This window comes from Taeniopygia guttata, chromosome 1A (assembly GCF_048771995.1).
Source record: "Taeniopygia guttata chromosome 1A, bTaeGut7.mat, whole genome shotgun sequence".
NCBI lineage: Eukaryota > Metazoa > Chordata > Aves > Passeriformes > Estrildidae > Taeniopygia > Taeniopygia guttata.
In genome coordinates, this window is record NC_133025.1 from 48,197,918 (window position 1) to 48,219,056 (window position 21,139).

Genomic DNA, 21,139 nt, shown 5'->3' on the forward strand with positions numbered 1-21,139 from the left:
CATTTACAGTGTGCTTGGTTATATATCTAACCTACACTGAAAAAAAATCCTGAATAATAATATCTATTTAAATAGACATTTTTATAGTCAGAAATATAAGTTAGGTTCTTTTTGCGGCTTTTGATAAGCTTCTTGAGGGCATGCTTGCTAATAAGGATGTTCTAATTATTTAGCAGCTCCATATCTCAAGTAGGAATCTCTGGTTTTTGTCTTTACTGCTCAGCACAGATGTGAGCCCAGACCTTAGAGGGAGATGAACTGTGCCTTTCTCACTGGGTTTAATAAATACATGCAGATAGTAAAGGTCTGCTGAGTTTTAGGAGTCCAGCATATATTTCAGCTCTGAAGAATATCCTTGAGGGTTACAAATGCCTTTTCCTATGAACAATCCCCTTTTCAGTTTCCTTGCATTGCCTTTTTCCTCCCAGCCTCTTCTCTCTGACCCTTATTCCAGGCTTGTATTGTCCCTTGTTTGCCCTCCTGTAAACAAACAAATAAAGAAACAATTGACAGCTTCTATGTTTGTCTTTCAAACACAAATTTGACAGCTTTTACTTGTGTCTTTGAGCTATTTCTGAGGTTTTTCTCTCTTATGACAAAGAGAAAACGTCCATAAATGCTTATTTGCAGTGATACTGATAGTAAAAGGGTTTTAAAATCATGGGGATTTAGGGTAAAAGGAAAATTAAGCTTAGTAGGCCCTGAAAAAAAAAAAAAAAAGCAACCCTAGGTACATGAAAGCCTTGTACCTTGCCAGAATTGCACCTGTGTATCTAGTAGATATGATGATTGTTTAGTAATTAAATATAATTACTGTTTAATCGTAGGAATAATCATGAGAAACTGCAGTCAGGGGCCTAAGAAAGATCACAAGAAACTCGTGCTTGAATAAAGTAAATGTATATAATAGAACAATATAAGTTTCATAATTAATATGTAAGTTATATAACAATAGAATATAAAATATGTTCAGTTCGAAAGCCATGTTGGAGTCAGATTTGGGTCTGTACCCCTGATTCCCAGAGCTCTCAATAAAAGCACCTACATGTAATTCTATCTCGTGATTATGTGTGTTCCTGAACGCTAACAATACAAGCAGCTCTGCATGCAAGCTCTCAGAAAAGTTTCTGTGACTGAGATCTGAACATCAAGACCTGAAGCTGATGCTTAATTTGAATCAACCCAGTGAGCTGGACTCAATCAATAGTCACCTTTGCTTTATTCAGGAACAATCACACTCCAGGATATTCCTGTTCCTGTCAAAACAAGACTTATTTCCTAGTGTCTGTTTGCACCTTGATTTACTTCAGCTGAATCTGGTAAGGGTTACATTTTGGGACATGAAATTAGCAGGAGCTAACTAAAATTTGTGTTCTCTCACGGAAACCAGGTGCTTGTATGTCCCAAGTGTGACTCATTTTTTTCAATGGGAGCAAGGAGGAGTTTGGCCCCAAGTACAAATTTGTAAAATTATTATAAAATATTCAAGTTAAGCCATAAAAGCTGTCTTTCTAGTAAAAAGGGGGTGGGGGGTGGGGTGGGGGTGGGGGAGGGAAAAAAAATGCCCAAAACTCAGGATAAAAAGGAACTGCAGGACTTGCTCCAGTAATGTGGGAGAGACGGGCTGAAGCGCCTGCACACACAGTATCTCCAGGTCCATGGAACACCCTGGGGCTCCCAAGGTATTACAGGATCTGTCTCAATGCTTAATGCAGTAAAACTCAACTGAAAAACTCCTTGTGCTCTACAGAGCTTCTGTATTGCAATTAAAGAAGTGTTTGCAGGCTGGAAAACTTGGCCATGTTTTTTTTTTCCAGCTGTGCCAGCTGCTCTAGGAAAAGTTGTGATCTTCTGAAAATCTTTCTCCTCAGAAAAAAATAGTGTATTTATGTTGTTTGCTTTGCTTGGGTTTTTTCCACTTTCAGGACAAGTAAAAATCTCATTTCTGTTTTAACAGAACTCTAAGGGATATAAAATTATTTGTAAATCCCTCTACTTTCTGAAAAAGGAGTTAAGGGCTAAAGTTAAAGAGGCCACTTTAAAAAGAAAATAAAAGATAAAGCACAACATGTACCTAAGCATTTTGCTGACTATGATGAAATTAGGCATATTCTTTAGTGAAATAGGGCTAAAACATCCTTGTTCTCCCTGCTGGAAGGGTCAGGGAGGATGGGGGTGCCAAGGCAAGGCTTTTAAACAAAGCTGTGTTAAGTAAGTAAATCCAGTTTACAGGCACAGTCTATTTATGAGAGAGGGAAGCTGGCCCATAATAAACACTCTGCAGAGGAACCCTTTGGAATTATATCATGCTTCCATTGCAAACTTTGTGAAGAATATAAATTAAAACCATGAGTGTTAAGAAATTACACATAGCCATCATTGTATATCTTCATAATATAATTTAAAGTGTTATTTTAATTAAGATTTCTTGATGCTGGAACTAAAAACATAATATTTAATGTAATTTAATTTCAAAGCTGAAGACAAAAACCTGAGGGTTTTTGTGCCTCCAGTTCTTGTCTCCATCCCACCCTAGGGAGGAAGGAGTGGTTTTACTGGGAGCACTAAATTGGAGAATACCATTCCCAAACCATGATATAACCCTCTAAAATGTGATGACTGAAATTTTGCTTTTTTTGTCTGTAGTTAAAGACACAAGAAGCAGAACTGCATTACCTGAGCAGAGACTATTTGTTTTTTGTGGAAATTGGTGGTTTCAAAAGCATACAAGGAGTAAGTAGGCAGCGGAATTTAGCAATATATAGAAAATTTGCCCATGAATCACAGAATATTCGCAAAGGGATTGAAAATCAATTTCAAAGAATCTAATTTAAATATTGTGGTAATGAGCACCTTGGCACTCAGCACCTGTGGAAAGCAGATCTTTCTCACCACATTTTTTTCTCCCAAATTTGCTTACGAAAAAGAATGCTTGGAGAGAAGCAAAACACAATTATACCTCCCTTTTATTCTTTTCTTTCTTTTTAAGTTCCAAGAAGTCTCCAGAAACTGGTAATTTGGCAAGACAAAAAAGCAAAATTTTTAAAAACGTAGCTTTATTTAGTCATTGTTCTTAGCCTAAGAAAGAGAAAATTAAGAATAAAAATGGCACTAAAATCAGTCTGGTATCTTGAAAAAGCAGCCCAGTTCAAAGCAGCAGGGTGTGAGTGGAGAGAAGGTGATCTCATTAACAAAACAAAGCCGGAGTGTCTTCACAGAAGGATGAATTATGTTAAAAATCAAGTGAAGGATGCACTTGAAAGGCAAAGGTAGGCTGGGATATTTGACTGTGGTGCTATGAGACAAAGCTTGATTTAAAAAACAGAGAGAACAGTCAATCCTCCATAAATGCAGGACTGTGTCCTGCTGCTCCCCACACAATGGCTCCTTTATGGGCTGCCTCCTGCTCTGAGTGCTGAGCCCCAGCTCTGACACTACAGTTATGACTTAGACCCTTGAAGATTTTAAATGTTTGTTTTTTATTAAACACACTTCAGATTTCCTGAGCAACACAAAAGTTTAGCTTGTTCTAAACCCAGGATTTTAAAATTCCCCTCAAGTATAAAGAGGAAAAAAATAGTACTTTACTATCTGATAAACAAATAAAGCGTCCTTTGACTACAATTATTGAACCCTGGCAAAATATTATTTTAAGATGGGTAGTCTGATGCTATTTCCATGCTAACAGCAGTCAAGCCCTACTACAGTAATGTGTAAACTTGAGGGCTGAAGCAGGGCTGTGTGCAGGGGAATTACTGCTCATGATAAAAGCAAAAGCGTGCAGTCAAGCAGCAAGAAAGGAAAACATGAAAATAATGTGTTTCCCTTGTTGTTTTAACAAAGCCTGTTTACTGTGGAAGAAGGAAGGTCTTCAGATTAGGAAATCTCATTTCTGGATTAGGAAACAGCCTCCATAACATCCAGCAGCTTTTCTCAGCTTTTCCCTGTTAGATTTTGCCTGAATTCTTCTCTTCTACTATGAAAGAATTGCTGCCTTAAATGAAAAAATACTACAATGTTTCAGTTTCCAATGTACAGAAGTTTTATTGTTTCTGTGAAATTGTTCTTTGGTCTCTGCCAGACACTTGAGTTATCTGAACACCTGATGCCTGCACTTGCAGTGTCTCTCCCTGCAGAGATCAGGCAGAGGTCCCTTATCAGCTGCCTTATCAGCTGAAGCCACCAGAGTTGCACACTAACACAAGAGGAGCATCTTTGCCTTTGGAGTGGGAGCTCTGCTTGCTGTGCATCCAATGAAAATTGCCCTTCCCATGTATTTTCTTGAGTCAGCTCAAAGCACAAAGTGCTTGTTAGTTTTCCCATCCAATGTTGAACCTCACTCAACAAATAATGAATTATGGGTGTTTTCTTTGATACTTTACCACTCACTAATTTTGGAACTTGCAGTTTATAATTACAGTGCTGAGCCAGGGGTCTTGCTTTGGGAAATGAGAATATTTTAAAGGAAAGCTTAACAGCTGCATCTTGCCTGAATACACCGTGAAGAGTTGGGTCTGACCTACATTAAAAGCTTAGAGAACCTTTCATTATGCAAATTAATAAAGGGCCCTAACTCTGAGAGAAGAGCACATACAAATTTCTCTCTAAACCACTGGGATCCACAGAAATTGAAATGCAAGGGTTTTTTGTGGGACCTCTCAGTGCTTGTTTCAGGATGTTGTGTGGCAGTGCACTTTGTTAGAGTTTGAGCCAGTGCCTGCTGCAGTAACCCACTGTAAACTGGACTAAAAAAGCAATTTGATTTGTCTTAAAACACCTCTGGAATGCCAGCAAATTAAAGGTGACTTCTACATTATATATTTAATTAGTGATAAGAAATGTAGGTAAAAGAACAGCTGATTAAGTTATTTGCAAGATTTTTCTGTTGCTGCATCAGTGAGTTCTATCTTTTGAGCAGAAGTCATCCTTGACACCTTGGTTCAGTGTCTGCATCTGTGATGTTCTTTTCATGAAGAAGGGAAGTTTTTGGCTGGGAGGAAGACAATTTGAGAATATTTCCTTTCCTCAGGCTGCACCTACAATCAAACAAGGATATAAGCTTGCAAAACACCAAGCATGGAGAATTTTACTCCAGAGGAAGTCAGTGATCAGGGTTCTTCTCTTTTTATCTTAGGATATTAAATATTCTCTCAGAATAAACCATCTATTTGATGGTTTTCCAGTGAGTGATATTTAGCTCTGGGAAAGGACAAGTTCATTTTGCCAAAATTGCCTGTGGATTACAATGTTGCATACCCCATTGCTAGGGACATGGCCTACTGCAGAAAACATTACAACTTAATTATACTGGTGAATGTAATATTGTTTGTGAAATACAGTTGTCTTATTAGGATATTTAGCCTTCATGGATCTTTAGAGAATCATTAAACAAAGCAATTCACTACTAGCTCAGTGAAAAGGAATTAATGAAAAAGTAGAGTTATCAGAAAGATCTGAAAGGAAATGATTATGAGGTATCCTGATGTCAGCAGATAAACTTAAAAACATTTACATCTGTCATCTGGCTTGTCACCTTTGATAAATCCTTCCTTTATTCCCTCTCCTTTGCCTACTTGATCCACAGCACCCCCTTCAGTTTCTCCTCGCCTTCCTCGTATGTGCTTATTCCTCCCAAGCACAAAGCAGGGAAATGGATGTTTCTGACTATTTACTAAACTGAAAAATAAAACTCTTCAGCTGGAGTAATGATATTTTGGTCCTCCATCTAAAAGGGCTAAAAACAAAAGCCAAAAAAATCCCCAACTGTCACAGGGACATTTCTCCCTCTCTCAGGATTTTTCATAGAGGTGCATAGAGAGACAGAAACAGAAAACAATTTATATTTCTGCTCCTTGTTTTTCTCATGTGGAATGTGCTTGGAGAATTGTTAACCTGGGGTGATTGCTTGATTAGATTCTGTTGAGATTGTTTGAGTCTCGTGGCCAATCGGATCCACCTGTGTCTGGACTCTGGTGAACAGGGTCATGAGTTGTGAGTTAGTTAGATTTGGTAGTTAGAGAAAGTAGTATGTAGTTATAGTATCTTCCTTTATGTACTATATTAATGTATTATAGCCTAGTTATAATAAAGAAATCATTCAGCCTTCTGAGTCAGACATCATCATTTCTTCCCATTGGGCTCGCCTGCATTTACAATACGCAACATACTTTCGGTTTTAACACTACTAGTCAATCTATTGTACATGGTACTTCTTGGGGGTCTCTCTCTCTCTCTCTCTTGCTCTCTCTTTTTTTTTTTTTTTAATTTTTTTTTTTTTAGTTTTCCCTTAAAGAGTAGCTAATTTGTCAAAATGCCAAAACTATGAAACCTAAGATAACATTTCCTTTTGAAATCCTTATGTATTTTAATATTTTAAAATGGAATTCTTCCTTGAAAAAAAGATTTGCCATCATTGGGCTAAAAATGCTTCTCAGTGTAACTTGAATTGATGAAAATATGAATTTTTCAGTGAATTTACTGTCCACAGAAAATTTGTGACAATGAGTAATAATGTACTGTTGCTCCTATTGATATTGTAGGATTTGGCTTAAAATTCACACTGTCTTGTTAAAATAATTCCAAAATGTGTTCTGATTTCAATAAATGCACCTAGTGCTTCTGATGAACAGTGCATTGTCTGCAATAAAATTTGAAATTTGAAGCCTTTGGATTTAATAGGGACATTCAAATTAATTCAATGTTAGATTTATCTGTATATCCCATGGAAATACCTTACGTCTCTTGAAATTTCTAATCTAAAGGCTATTAAATAACAAAGTAGACAATCTTGCAAGATCTCTGCCCTATTGAATAGGAGAAATACTTCTAGCCTACTTGCTCTCTTGAGGGTTTGCTTCATGGCAGGTTTCAGGCTCAGCTCAAATTTGCCTGTGAACATAAATGCTGTTCACCGTTTGGCTGTACACCTTGGTTTTATTTATCTGAGTTCTGGTGGGGCAGCTCATTGTTTCAGAGGAGTTAAAACAGCACCTGAAAAGTCATGTGCATCTCAGTTGTGCATTTCTTCTGGTTGTCAAGGAAGCGCCCCCAGGACTCCTGGCACCAGACTTCATCTCAGTTGGAGATGGAAACACCACAGGTATTGGCTAGACAGGCACCTTCCAGCAGGTGCTATTTGGGAAGAAAGTCAATGGATCAGATTCTCCTCTTGCAGCAGCTCTGAAGCTATGTGAGGGTTTGCCTTTGTCTCCAAGGGGCTTGGCTCTCTGGCAGTTTCTCTGGGCAGATAGCCATCCTAGAGGTGAGGCTGTAAAACAGTGCTCTCGAGGTACAAAAAAGCCTTCAAAGCCCTATGGTAAACGTGTCTCTAAATTTCCTAAAATCTGGAGTGAGGGCTAAAAATTATCAGGGGGAAGAAGGTGGTAGGCTTTGTTTCAGACAGACACTCTTTCTCTTCGTGTACCAATACTGTACAAAAGTGTTTACATGTACAGCCTTAAACAAAACATAATAATTGCGCATTTGTAATGGATTTGTAACTTAGTCATTAAATATCCTGAATATATTGACTGAGATCTCCAGTCCTGGTAATGGCAGAACACTAAGGTAATGGTTCTGGGGTCACCTGTGAGTGCTACAGGCAGTCACCCAGGGTTAAAGTGCTACCAGCCTGTTCCCAAACTGAGTTTGTCCATAGAGCTTCCAGAAGGGTTAAGTTCTTTATTTTTCAAGAAGAGGAAAGTAAAGCTTTGGGTGTGACTGGGGATGTTCATAAGAAACAACAGAGCAAGCTGGAAGAAGATTACTTGAATGCTAAGGGGAGGAAATAGGACAGGATAATGGGGAAGACAGATGGTAGGAAGAGAAGTAAAACTGTGATGCACAGTTGAAATGGATACGTAAAACAGGGACTGTAAATCTGTGGAATGGGAAAGAAAGAACTATAAGAAATGTCATATTGGGGAGATATGGTTGTGGACAATTGAAAAACCAAGAACAGGGATTTTATGGTAAAAAATGGATGGGCCTGCACTGTCACGTGACTGCACGGTGTTTCAGTTTGTGAGGGGAAATGCTGAGGTAACTCAGAGGTGACAGCAAGAACTTCAGAGGGGAGGAATGCTGGAATTCTCTGGCATCACCTGGATGGTGCGGAAGGAACATTTTGGGGGTAAAGCTGAGGAGATTTATTCCCACTGGACTGTGGCAACAAAAGATGCAGTAATCTCTGGAGGATATTTTTGGTGGGAAAATATGAGGCAATTTCTAGAGGAAAAAATTGTATGTAGGAAAAGGCTGGAAAAGTCTGAGGAAACTTCAGGAGGAAAGGCAGAGAAAATGCTGTGACAAAACCTGAGGTAATTTTTCAGAGCCAGAAAGAAATTTATGAGGTAAAATCTCAAGTATTCTGCAAGAGACTGAATTAATATATTTGAGGCAAAATCTGAGGTAATCTGTATGGGACAAATAGGGAAATTTTGTGAGGGAAAATGTGAGGGAAATCAGCAGGGGACAAAAAAGACATTTTGGAGGTAAAATCAGAGGTAATCAGTAGGTGGCATTTTGAGGCTTGAGAGGTATTGCATAGGTGCAGATGGGGCAATTATGAAGGGAAAACCTGAGGTAATCTGTAGGGACCACAGTGAACACTGAGGAAGAGGTGGGAGGCCTTGTGATGGTGAGGAGCGGCAGGAGCCCCGCGTTCCTCTGAGGGGGCATTTGAGGGTCACGGAAGGGGTGGCAAAAACCCTGCGTGTTGCTGAGAGGACACAGAGGTGATTTGAGGGGGAGCTGCCCCGAGTGTCTCTGAGGAACCGTGAGTGTCTCTGAGAGGCATACGGGGCACCCTGCATGTAACTGAGGGCGTGGCAGATGCCCTGCGTGCCTCTGTGGCGGCGTGCGGATCGCTGAGGGAGCTGCGGATTTGCCTTGTGTCGCCACGGGCACGCGAGGGTCGCTGAGGGGCTGCGAGTGCGCCGTGAGGGAGCCGGGAGGGACGGGCGGGTCGCGTGGTGCGGCCGCCGCCTCCTGATGGCCGCCGCAGGGGCGCGTTTCCCGCCACGGGGCGGCGGCCCTGCCCCGCCGCTCCCCTCAGCCGCGGCGGCGGGAACTCGAACCGGCTGCGTCCGCCTCTCCAGGCGAGGCGCCGGGCAAGGCTCTTTACGCGGTCTCGGAGTCCCCCAGAGGCGCTCCCTGGGCTGAGACACGGAGGCGGAACGGAGGGCGGCCGTCACAGGACTGCGCTGTGTTTCAGTTTGCGAGAGGAAATATTCAGGTTAAGTTATAGGGGACGGCAAAGTCTTTAGAGGGGAGGAATGCTGGAATTTCCTGGCGTCATCTGTGGGGCAAAGAACGAACATTTTGGTTAAAACTGAGCGGTATGGGAACGAAAGCTGCGGTCATGTGTGGAGGATATGCGGGAAATTCTGAGGCGGTTTCTAAGGGAGAAAATTGTTTTTGGGGAAAAGTGTGAGGTAATTTGGGGAGGAGAGGTGGAGAAAGTTCTGTGATAAAGCCTGGGGTAATTTTAAAGGGCAAGAAGGAGCATTTTTGGGGGGTAAAATCCGAAGGGAATTTGCAGGGGACTGAAGGAATATTTTGAAGGAAGTGTATGAGGTAATACGTAAGGACTGGAATGAGTCTTGAGGGAAAGTTGGGTGCCCGAAATGACGCTGAGGGGATGTGAGTGTCACTGAGGGAACATGGGTCCCTGAGGGAGTGGCAGGTGCCCTTCGTATCACTGAGGGCGTAGTAGGTCCTGGAAGGAATGGCCGATTCCTTTCTGGAATTGAGTGTTGCTGAGGGTCCTTGAAGGTCACTGAGGGGAAGTAAATGTGAAGCCCAAAACTGGGCAAGAAAATAAAACTCTGTTGTGAGAGAGGTAGCGAGCAGAATAGTATTTGTTTATTCAGTGCTGGGAGTGAGGTGGATCTCTGTGCCAAAAACTCACTCCATCTTCTTTAGCTTTCAGATACATTTTAAAAGCCCTTCCGTGCAACATCACATTGGCAGGATATCATTAGCAAACTCATATTTGTGTAAAGCTGTGTCATCAGTAACATCTGTGGTGGTCTTTTGATGAAAACTTCTATGTTGTTCCTCATGTTTGAACCTTTTGCCTCTACAGTGCGTGCCTGGTGCTTTTTTCATGTATTTAATTTGTTTTGAGCTCATTTTGCCTTTTGGAAGTTCAGTTAGAACTTGCTATCTTGCTCTGGTTGCTGCTTGGTCTCTGCCTGGCTTTGAGATCTCACTTGTACTACCTGCACACCTTGTTAAAGTGTTACTGCTGGTTAACCTTTTGTTACTTACTATTTAGGATTGAGATGCTGCTTGTGTTCCTCTGAGGGGTAATATGAGGGTCAATTGAGGAGAGGCAGGAGCCCCGCGTTCCTCTGAGGGGGCATTTGAGGGTCACGGAAGGGGTGGCAAAAGTCCTGTGTGTTGCTGAGAGGACACAGAGGTGATTTGAGGGGGAGCTGCCCCGAGTGTCTCTGAGGAACCGTGAGTGTCTCTGAGAGGCCTACGGGGCACCCTGCATGTAACTGAGGGCGTGGCAGGTGCCATTGCGGCGGCGTGCGGATCGCTGAGGGAGCTGCGGATTTGCCTTGTGTCGCCACGGGCACGCGAGGGTCGCTGAGGGGCTGCGAGTGCGCCGTGAGGGAGCCGGGAGGGACGGGCGGGTCGCGTGGTGCGGCCGCCGCCTCCTGATGGCCGCCGCAGGGGCGCGTTTCCCGCCACGGGGCGGCGGCCCTGCCCCGCCGCTCCCCTCAGCCGCGGCGGCGGGAACTCGAACCGGCTGCGTCCGCCTCTCCCGGCGAGGCGCCGGGCAAGGCTCTTTACGCGGTCTCGGAGTCCCCCAGAGGCGCTCCCTGGGCTGAGACACGGAGGCGGAACGGAGGGCGGCCGTCACAGGACTGTGCTGTATTTCAGTTTGCGAGAGGAAATATTCAGGTTAAGTTATAGGGGACGGCAGAGTCTTTAGAGGGGAGGAATGCTGGAATTTCCTGGCGTCATCTGTGGGGCAAAGAACGAACATTTTGGTTAAAACTGAGCGGTATGGGAACGAAAGCTGCGGTCGTGTGTGGAGGATATGCGGGAAAATCTGAGGCGGTTTCTAAGGGAGAAAATTGTTTTTGGGGAAAAGTGTGAGGTAATTTGGGGAGGAGAGGTGGAGAAAGTTCTGTGATAAGGCCTGAGGTAATTTTAAAGGGCCCGAAGGAGCATTATTGGAGTGTAAAATCCGAAGGGAATCTGCAGGGGACTGAAGGGATATTTTGAAGGAAGTTTATGAGGTAATACGTAAGGACTGGAATGAGTCCTGAGGGAGAGTTGGGTGCCCGAAATGACGCTGAGGGGATGTGAGTGTCACTGAGGGAACGTGGGTCCCTGAGGGAGTGGCAGGTGCCCTTCGTATCACTGAGGGCGTAGTAGGTCCTGGAAGGAATGGCCGATTCCTTTCTGGAATTGAGTGTTGCTGAAGGCCCATGAGGGTCACTGAGGGGAAGTAAATGTGAAGCCCAAAATTGGGCAAGAAAATAAAACTCTGTTGTGAGAGAGGTAGAGAGCAGAATAGTATTTGTTTATTCAGTGCTGGGAGTGAGGTGGATCTCTGTGCCAAAAACTCACTCCATCTTCTTTAGCCTTCAGTTACATTTTAAAAGCCCTTCCGTGCAACATCACATTGGCAGGACATCATTAGCAAACTCATATTTGTGTAAAGCTATGTCATCAGTTACTTCTGTGGTGGTCTTTTGATGAAAACTTCTATGTTGTTCCTCATGTTTGAACCTTTTGCCTCTACAGTGCGTGCCTGGTGCTTTTTTCGTGTATTTAATTTGTTTTGAGCTCTTTTTGCCTTTTGGAAGTTCAGTTAGAACTTGCTATCTTGCTCTGGTTGCTGCTTGGTCTCTGCCTGGTTTTGAGATCTCGCTTGTTACAGTGTTACTGGTGGTTAACCTTTTGTTACTATTTAGGATTGAGATGCCGCTTGTGTTCCTCTGAGGGGTAATATGAGGGTCAATTGAGGAGAGGCAGGAGCCCCGTGTTCCTCTGAGGGGGCATTTGAGGGTCATTGAAGGGGTGGCAAAAGCCCTGCGTGTTGCTGAGAGGACACAGAGGTGATTTGAGGGGGAGCTGCCCCGAGTGTCTCTGAGGAACCGTGAGTGTCTCTGAGAGGCCTACGGGGCACCCTGCATGTAACTGAGGGCGTGGCAGGTGCCATTGCGGCGGCGTGCGGATCGCTGAGGGAGCTGCGGATTTGCCTTGTGTCGCCACGGGCACGCGAGGGTCGCTGAGGGGGTGCGAGTGCGCCGTGAGGGAGCCGGGAGGGACGGGCGGGTCGCGTGGTGCGGCCGCCGCCTCCTGATGGCCGCCGCAGGGGCGCGTTTCCCGCCACGGGGCGGCGGCCCTGCCCCGCCGCTCCCCTCAGCCGCGGCGGCGGGAACTCGAACCGGCTGCGTCCGCCTCTCCCGGCGAGGCGCCGGGCAAGGCTCTTGACGCGGTCTCGGAGTCCCCCAGAGGCGCTCCCTGGGCTGAGACACGGAGGCGGAACGGAGGGCGGCCGTCACAGGACTGCGCGGTGTTTCAGTTTGCGAGAGAAAATGTTCAGGTTAAGTTATAGGGGACGGCAGAGTCTTTAGAGGGGAGGAATGCTGGAATTTCCTGGCGTCATCTGTGGGGCAAAGAACGAACATTTTGGTTAAAACTGAGCTGTATGGGAACGAAAGCTGCGGTCGTGTGTGGAGGATATGCGGGAAATTCTGAGGCGGTTTCTAAGGGAGAAAATTGTTTTTGGGGAAAAGTGTGAGGTAATTTGGGGAGAAGAGGTGGAAAAAATTCTGTGATAAAGCCTGGGGTAATTTTAAAGGGCAAGAAGGAGCATTTTTGGGGGGTAAAATCCGAAGGGAATTTGCAGGGGACTGAAGGAATATTTTGAAGGAAGTTTATGAGGTAATACGTAAGGACTGGAATGAGTCCTGAGGGAGAGTTGGGTGCCCGAAGTGACGCTGAGGGGATGTGAGTGTCACTGAGGGAACGTGGGTCCCTGAGGGAGTGGCAGGTGCCCTTCGTATCACTGAGGGCATAGTAGGTCCTGGAAGGAATGGCCGATTCCTTTCTGGAATTGTGTGTTTGCTGAGGGTCCATGAGGGTCTCATGGGGAGGCTGAGGGCCCTTGAGGGTCACTGAGGGGAAGTAAATGTGGAGCCCAAAACTGGGCAAGAAAATAAAACTCTGTTGTGAGAGAGGTAGAGAGCAGAATAGTATTTGTTTATTCAGTGCTGGGAGTGAGGTGGATCTCTGTGCCAAAAACTCACTCCATCTTCTTTAGCCTTCAGTTACATTTTAAAAGCCCTTCCGTACAACATCACGTTGGCAGGATATCATTAGCAAACTCATATTTGTGTAAAGCTGTGTCATCAGTAACTTCTGTGGTGGTCTTTTGATGAAAACTTCTATATTGTTCCTCATGTTTGAACCTCTTGCCTCTTCAGTGCATGCCTGGTGCTTTTTTCGTGCGTTTAATTTGTTTTGAGCTGATTTTGCCTTTTGGAAGTTCAGTTAGAACTTGCTATCTTGCTCTGGTTGCTGCTTGGTCTCTCCCTGGCTTTGAGATCTCGCTTGTACTACCTGCACACCTTGTTACAGTGTTACTGGTGGTTAACCTTTTGTTACTTACTATTTAGGATTGAGATGCCGCTTGTGTTCCTCTGAGGGGTAATATGAGGGTCAATTGAGGAGAGGCAGGAGCCCCGCGTTCCTCTGAGGGGGCATTTGAGGGTCACGGAAGGGGTGGCAAAAGCCCTGCGTGTTGCTGAGAGGACACAGAGGTGATTTGAGGGGGAGCTGCCCCGAGTGTCTCTGAGGAACCGTGAGTGTCTCTGAGAGGCATACGGGGCACCCTGCATGTAACTGAGTGGGTGGCAGATGCCCTGCGTGCCTCTGTGGCGGCGTGCGGATCGCTGAGGGAGCTGCGGATTTGCCTTGTGTCGCCACGGGCACGCGAGGGTCGCTGAGGGGGTGCGAGTGCGCCGTGAGGGAGCCGGGAGGGACGGGCGGGTCGCGTGGTGCGGCCGCCGCCTCCTGATGGCCGCCGCAGGGGCGCGTTTCCCGCCACGGGGCGGCGGCCCTGCCCCGCCGCTCCCCTCAGCCGCGGCGGCGGGAACTCGAACCGGCTGCGTCCGCCTCTCCCGGCGAGGCGCCGGGCAAGGCTCTTTACGCGGTCTCGGAGTCCCCCTGGTGTGACACACGGAGGACGTAATACGGGGCAGACAGACATAGGAAATTTTGTGATTAAAATGACGTAGTTTTAAAGGGCCTGAATGAATATAATTGGTGTGAAATCCTAGGACTGACTGGTGCGAAAATGTTAATTATTCTCTATTATGAACATTTTTGAGCATAATCTAAAGTAATCTGAAGGAAGAATAAATCTGCGTAAATCTGTGGGGCATAGAATGGATATTTTGGGTGCAGAATGTGAGGCAAGCTTTAGGTGTCATTTTTGAGGGAAAGCTTGAGGTAATCTATGGGACAGGAAAAAATATTTGTGAGATAAAATCTTAGGTATCCTTTAGGGTACAGCTAGGGGTCCTTTTGGAGGGAAAATCAGAGGTAATCTTTTGGGGGTCCGAAGTAAGTTTCTTTTCAGAAAACTTGAGATAAAGCCAGTGAAAAACTAGTGCTTTCTTGAAGGATGATTTTAGGATAGTTTGGGAGGAAAAATGAGCATTTCTGAGGGGAAGAGTCTGTTGTAACACCGCATTCTGATGTGGCATTTTTGACAGCAAATATGAGATACCTTAGAAGGCAAAGAGTTGATATTTTTAGCTGAAAACCTGTGATACTTTAAAAGGGTACTGTCATGGGTAGATTTGGAGCTGCAGAAAAAGTCTGTTAGAAAAGCCATGCTGCTCAGTCATAAGCTGCCAAAACGACCTCCTTGCCTTAGAAATTCCACAAAAAAACCCATGGTTGTGGCATAATGCAGTCTCAGCCCCAGAATTCTTAATGCCTTATAGCTAAAAGATTTTACAGAAGTGAGTCTTTTCCTTCAGGATAAAGGATGGCAAACAGTAAATATTTATATAAATCTATATGCTTTATTCGGATTATATTTAGAAAAAAGTATACTAATGAAAACAGTTTATAACACAATGAAGGCGCTATAAAAACCAGTGTACTATAATGCCGTTTTAGGGTCAAAGACAGAGAAGATTCGATGAAAACAACCAAAAAAAGAATTCCATTGCTGTTAATGTAAGTAAAAGAGGCAAAAAACCAAAAAACCATAAAACGCAAATATAATGTGGAAGTGAGTAACTGGAGGCTGAACCTATGGGGTTATTTGGTGGCAGCTTCCTTCAGGCACAGGAGCTGGAGCTTCTCGGGGCTGAGTGTGTCGTGGTCCACCGGCAGAGACCGTGGGATGATGAGGCAAGAGCGGCTGCAGCTCGGAGCTGAAGAGCGGAACGGCGAGGCAAGAGCCTGCAAGAGGCCCGGTGGCTTTGAGCCCCAGAGTGGAAGGGCAAGGTAAGAGCAGCAGCTTGGAGGACTAGGGGCTGCCCGGGGGGTTCTGTGGGTGCCTGCTTGAGGATCTGGCCGTGGGGCTGTTGGGTGGCGGTTCCCTTGAGGCACAGGAGCCGGAGCTTCTCCGGCCTGAGTGTGTCGTGGTCCATTGGCAGAAGCAACGGGAGGACGAGGCAGGAGCGGCAGCAGTGTCGAGCTCAAGAGTGGAACGACGAGGCAAGAGCGAGCTGGGAGCTGAAGAAGGGGGCAGGAGAGGCCCTCTGGGCAAAGGGCCTTCCTGGCACGGCCAGGGCACCTTCCGGGTGCCGTGGCTGGCTTTGCGTTGGGCGACCTCCCTGGAAGCAGGGCTGGGTCTTTGCTGACGTTGGCCTTTTGCCGTTGCGCTCCTTAGGCTGCCCGGAGAGAGGGGCAACCCTGTAAGGAGGGTGAGAGCCCCTGTCTCTGCACCTGAGGGGGGAAACAGAGCTCTCCCGATCCCCAGCCCAGCCACCTGCCCTGTCAGTAGGGCCGGGCCTTTTGCCCGGCCCCGACAGCTTTCTGCCAGCTGCTGGCCCCTGGCCAGCGTGACCCCCTGTATGCGGGGTGCGTCACCGCCCTCGTCTCCGTGCCCTCCCTGAGCGCCTCAGCGCCTCGAGGCCCCTGTGCCCTGCCCACAGGGCTGCAGGGGCAGGTCGGATGCTTTCCTCTCCCACTCGTGGGTGGGGATGGCTCCCTAGAGCCGGTTGCCCGCACAGAGCTTGCTCCCTCTTCTGGGACGGTCTTGCCCTCCCTCCCTCCCTCGCCGGCCTTCCCCTCAGCTGGTGTGAGTGAGCAAGTGCGTTTGTCCCCCTTTAGCCCCCCTTTAGCAATAGAGCAGGGTAACCTAGACTTCCCAGGAGGGAAAGAGGAGCTCTGTGCGGTCACAGGGGAGGTCCCTAAACAGGCACGGGTGAAGAACGCGTCCGGCCTTGCCCCTGCCGTCTGAGGAGGGCACGGAGCAGCTTAGCGATAGCGTGGGCACCGTGACCCGCCTGTAGCCTATGGCTGGCTGTGTGCCTACGCTGGCGGTCCTGCTGGTGACATGCCAGCGTGCCGGCCCTGTACTCGGGGCACGTGTCACGACCGTGTGGAGCCCTTTGTCCCCAGCGGCAGCCCCAGGTCCCTGTAAGCAGGGCTGGGGAGTCTGCTTTAGGCAGGTGGCAGGAACCAGCGCTCCCGGGCCCTGGCAAGGGCGCAGGTTGAAGAAGTGCCGCGCCACAGGGTGCGGTCCCGCCTTTGGCGCGGCTTCAGGCCGGTGCCTTGTTGAGGAGGCTCCCGAGGGGCTCCTGCAGACGGCTGTGTGGCCGGGCTGCTGCTGCTGCGGCTGGGCCCTGGCCGACCCCAAAGCGGGGCGCAGGCCAGGGCCTGTGCTCCGTGGTGCTTGTTGGGGGGTGCCGGGCTGCGGGGGACGGCCCCGTAAGTGGGGTTGTGTGCGTCCCCTGCCCTCGGCGGGCGGTTGGAGGGACCCCCTGTAACCAGGTGGGTATCCCTGGCCCCGGCCTTTCAGAGGCGTGGGGTCAGGAGTCATGGGGCCGGGCGTGTGCGCCCCCCGGGGCCGGGGTCCCGGCCCCTCGGCTTTAGGCCATGAGCCTGAACATAGAGTCTCGTTCCTGTTGTCCCGGGGAAAGGCCGAGCTCTGTGGCTCCCTGGGTGTGGACCGGCCTGTAAGCAGGCTGTGGGTCTGGGAGCCTTTGTGCTCCCTTCAGCTGGCAGCCGGCGGAGAGAAGGAGCCTGCGTAGGCCTTGGGGGCCAGGGCCACCCTGTAAGTCGGGGCCTGTGCTCTGGATTCCCGGGCACTTTGCAGTCCAGGCAGCGGCTTGAGCTCCCTGTAAGCAGGGGTGGCAGCCTCTTGGTCGCTGCTTGGCGTATGCCCAGCTTCATTTGCCCAGAGGGCCTGGCTCCCCGCACCGCATGGGACTGCGCCGGACGTCGAGATGGTGAGTCAAGCTGAAGTCGGAGGCTTTTGGGCGCAGCTGAGGCCGGGGGGCTCTGTGGGTGGCGGCTTGAGGATCTGGCCGTGGGGCTGTTGGGTGGCGGTTCCCTTGAGGCACAGGAGCCGGAGCTTCTCCGGCCTGAGTGTGTCGTGGTCCATTGGCAGAAGCCACGGGAGGACGAGGCAGGAGCGGCAGCAGCGTCGAGCTCAAGAGTGGAACGGCGAGGCAAGAGCGAGCTGGGAGCTGAAGAAGGGGGCAGGAGAGGCCCTCTGGGCAGAGGGCCTTCCTGGCACGGCCAGGGCACCTTCCGGGTGCCGTGGCTGGCTTTGCGTTGGGCGACCTCCCTGGAAGCAGGGCTGGGTCTTTGCTGACGTTGGCCTTTTGCCGTTGCGCTCCTTAGGCTGCCCGGAGAGAGGGGCAACCCTGTAAGGAGGGTGAGAGCCCCTGTCTCTGCACCTGAGGGGGGAAACAGAGCTCTCCCGATCCCCAGCCCAGCCACCTGCCCTGTCAGTAGGGCCGGGCCTTTTGCCCGGCCCCGACAGCTTTCTGCCAGCTGCTGGCCCCTGGCCAGCGTGACCCCCTGTATGCGGGGTGCGTCACCGCCCTCGTCTCCGTGCCCTCCCTGAGCGCCTCAGCGCCTCGAGGCCCCTGTGCCCTGCCCACAGGGCTGCAGGGGCAGGTCGGATGCTTTCCTCTCCCACTCGTGGGTGGGGATGGCTCCCTAGAGCCGGTTGCCCGCACAGAGCTTGCTCCCTCTTCTGGGACGGTCTTGCCCTCCCTCCCTCCCTCGCCGGCCTTCCCCTCAGCTGGTGTGAGTGAGCAAGTGCGTTTGTCCCCCTTTAGCCCCCCTTTAGCAATAGAGCAGGGTAACCTAGACTTCCCAGGAGGGAAAGAGGAGCTCTGTGCGGTCACAGGGGAGGTCCCTAAACAGGCACGGGTGAAGAACGCGTCCGGCCTTGCCCCTGCCGTCTGAGGAGGGCACGGAGCAGCTTAGCGATAGCGTGGGCACCGTGACCCGCCTGTAGCCTATGGCTGGCTGTGTGCCTACGCTGGCGGTCCTGCTGGTGACATGCCAGCGTGCCGGCCCTGTACTCGGGGCACGTGTCACGACCGTGTGGAGCCCTTTGTCCCCAGCGGCAGCCCCAGGTCCCTGTAAGCAGGGCTGGGGAGTCTGCTTTAGGCAGGTGGCAGGAACCAGCGCTCCCGGGCCCTGGCAAGGGCGCAGGTTGAAGAAGTGCCGCGCCACAGGGTGCGGTCCCGCCTTTGGCGCGGCTTCAGGCCGGTGCCTTGTTGAGGAGGCTCCCGAGGGGCTCCTGCAGACGGCTGTGTGGCCGGGCTGCTGCTGCTGCGGCTGGGCCCTGGCCGACCCCAAAGCGGGGCGCAGGCCAGGGCCTGTGCTCCGTGGTGCTTGTTGGGGGGTGCCGGGCTGCGGGGGACGGCCCCGTAAGTGGGGTTGTGTGCGTCCCCTGCCCTCGGCGGGCGGTTGGAGGGACCCCCTGTAACCAGGTGGGTATCCCTGGCCCCGGCCTTTCAGAGGCGTGGGGTCAGTAGTCATGGGGCCGGGCGTGTGCGCCCCCCGGGGCCGGGGTCCCGGCCCCTCGGCTTTAGGCCGTGAGCCTGAACATAGAGTCTCGTTCCTGTTGTCCCGGGGAAAGGCCGAGCTCTGTGGCTCCCTGGGTGTGGACCGGCCTGTAAGCAGGCTGTGGGTCTGGGAGCCTTTGTGCTCCCTTCAGCTGGCAGCCGGCGGAGAGAAGGAGCCTGCGTAGGCCTTGGGGGCCAGGGCCGCCCTGTAAGTCGGGGCCTGTGCTCTGGATTCCTGGGCACTTTGCAGTCCAGGCAGCGGCTTGAGCTCCCTGTAAGCAGGGGTGGCAGCCTCTTGGCCGCTGCTTGGCGTATGCCCAGCTTCATTTGCCCAGAGGGCCTGGCTCCCCGCACCGCATGGGACTGCGCCGGACGTCGAGATGGTGAGTCAAGCTGAAGTCGGAGGCTTTTGGGCGCAGCTGAGGCCGGGGGGCTCTGTGGGTGGCGGCTTGAGGATCTGGCCGTGGGGCTGTTGGGTGGCGGTTCCCTTGAGGCACAGGAGCCGGAGCTTCTCCGGCCTGAGTGTGTCGTGGTCCATTGGCAGAAGCCACGGGACGACGAGGCAGGAGCGGCAGCAGCGTCGAGCTCAAGAGTGGAACGGCGAGGCAAGAGCGAGCTGGGAGCTGAAGAAGGGGGCAGGAGAGGCCCTCTGGGCAAAGGGCCTTCCTGGCACGGCCAGGGCACCTTCCGGGTGCCGTGGCTGGCTTTGCGTTGGGCGACCTCCCTGGAAGCAGGGCTGGGTCTTTGCTGACGTTGGCCTTTTGCCATTGCGCTCCTTAGGCTGCCCGGAGAGATGGGCAACCCTGTAAGGAGGGTGAGAGCCCCTGTCTCTGCACCTGAGGGGGGAAACAGAGCTCTCCCGATCCCCAGCCCAGCCACCTGCCCTGTCAGTAGGGCCGGGCCTTTTGCCCGGCCCCGACAGCTTTCTGCCAGCTGCTGGCCCCTGGCCAGCGTGACCCCCTGTATGCGGGGTGCGTCACCGCCCTCGTCTCCGTGCCCTCCCTGAGCGCCTCAGCACCTCGAGGCCCCTGTGCCCTGCCCACAGGGCTGCAGGGGCAGGTCGGATGCTTTCCTCTCCCACTCGTGGGTGGGGATGGCTCCCTAGAGCCGGTTGCCCGCACAGAGCTTGCTCCCTCTTCTGGGACGGTCTTGCCCTCCCTCCCTCCCTCGCCGGCCTTCCCCTCAGCTGGTGTGAGTGAGCAAGTGCGTTTGTCCCCCTTTAGCCCCCCTTTAGCAATAGAGCAGGGTAACCTAGACTTCCCAGGAGGGAAAGAGGAGCTCTGTGCGGTCACAGGGGAGGTCCCTAAACAGGCACGGGTGAAGAACGCGTCCGGCCTTGCCCCTGCCGTCTGAGGAGGGCACGGAGCAGCTTAGCGATAGCGTGGGCACCGTGACCCGCCTGTAGCCTATGGCTGGCTGTGTGCCTACGCTGGCGGTCCTGCTGGTGACATGCCAGCGTGCCGGCCCTGTACTCGGGGCACGTGTCACGACCGTGTGGAGCCCTTTGTCCCCAGCGGCAGCCCCAGGTCCCTGTAAGCAGGGCTGGGGAGTCTGCTTTAGGCAGGTGGCAGGAACCAGCGCTCCCGGGCCCTGGCAAGGGCGCAGGTTGAAGAAGTGCCGCGCCACAGGGTGCGGTCCCGCCTTTGGCGCGGCTTCAGGCCGGTGCCTTGTTGAGGAGGCTCCCGAGGGGCTCCTGCAGACGGCTGTGTGGCCGGGCTGCTGCTGCTGCGGCTGGGCCCTGGCCGACCCCAAAGCGGGGCGCAGGCCAGGGCCTGTGCTCCGTGGTGCTTGTTGGGGGGTGCCGGGCTGCGGGGGACGGCCCCGTAAGTGGGGTTGTGTGCGTCCCCTGCCCTCGGCGGGCGGTTGGAGGGACCCCCTGTAACCAGGTGGGTATCCCTGGCCCCGGCCTTTCAGAGGCGTGGGGTCAGGAGTCATGGGGCCGGGCGTGTGCGCCCCCCGGGGCCGGGGTCCCGGCCCCTCGGCTTTAGGCCGTGAGCCTGAACATAGAGTCTCGTTCCTGTTGTCCCGGGGAAAGGCCGAGCTCTGTGGCTCCCTGGGTGTGGACCGGCCTGTAAGCAGGCTGTGGGTCTGGGAGCCTTTGTGCTCCCTTCAGCTGG

At 50.8% G+C, this 21,139-nt stretch overlaps 1 long non-coding RNA gene across 1 annotated transcript; it reads left to right on the forward strand.

Annotated features, from left to right (window-relative positions):
* Positions 1-19,277: 19,277 nt before the first annotated feature.
* LOC140682210 (uncharacterized) lies at positions 19,278-20,907 on the forward strand. The gene is made up of 2 exons (XR_012053530.1): positions 19,278-19,405; positions 19,567-20,907. It is a non-coding gene; the product is annotated as an uncharacterized lncRNA (long non-coding RNA).
* The last annotated feature ends 232 nt before the right edge of the window (positions 20,908-21,139 follow it).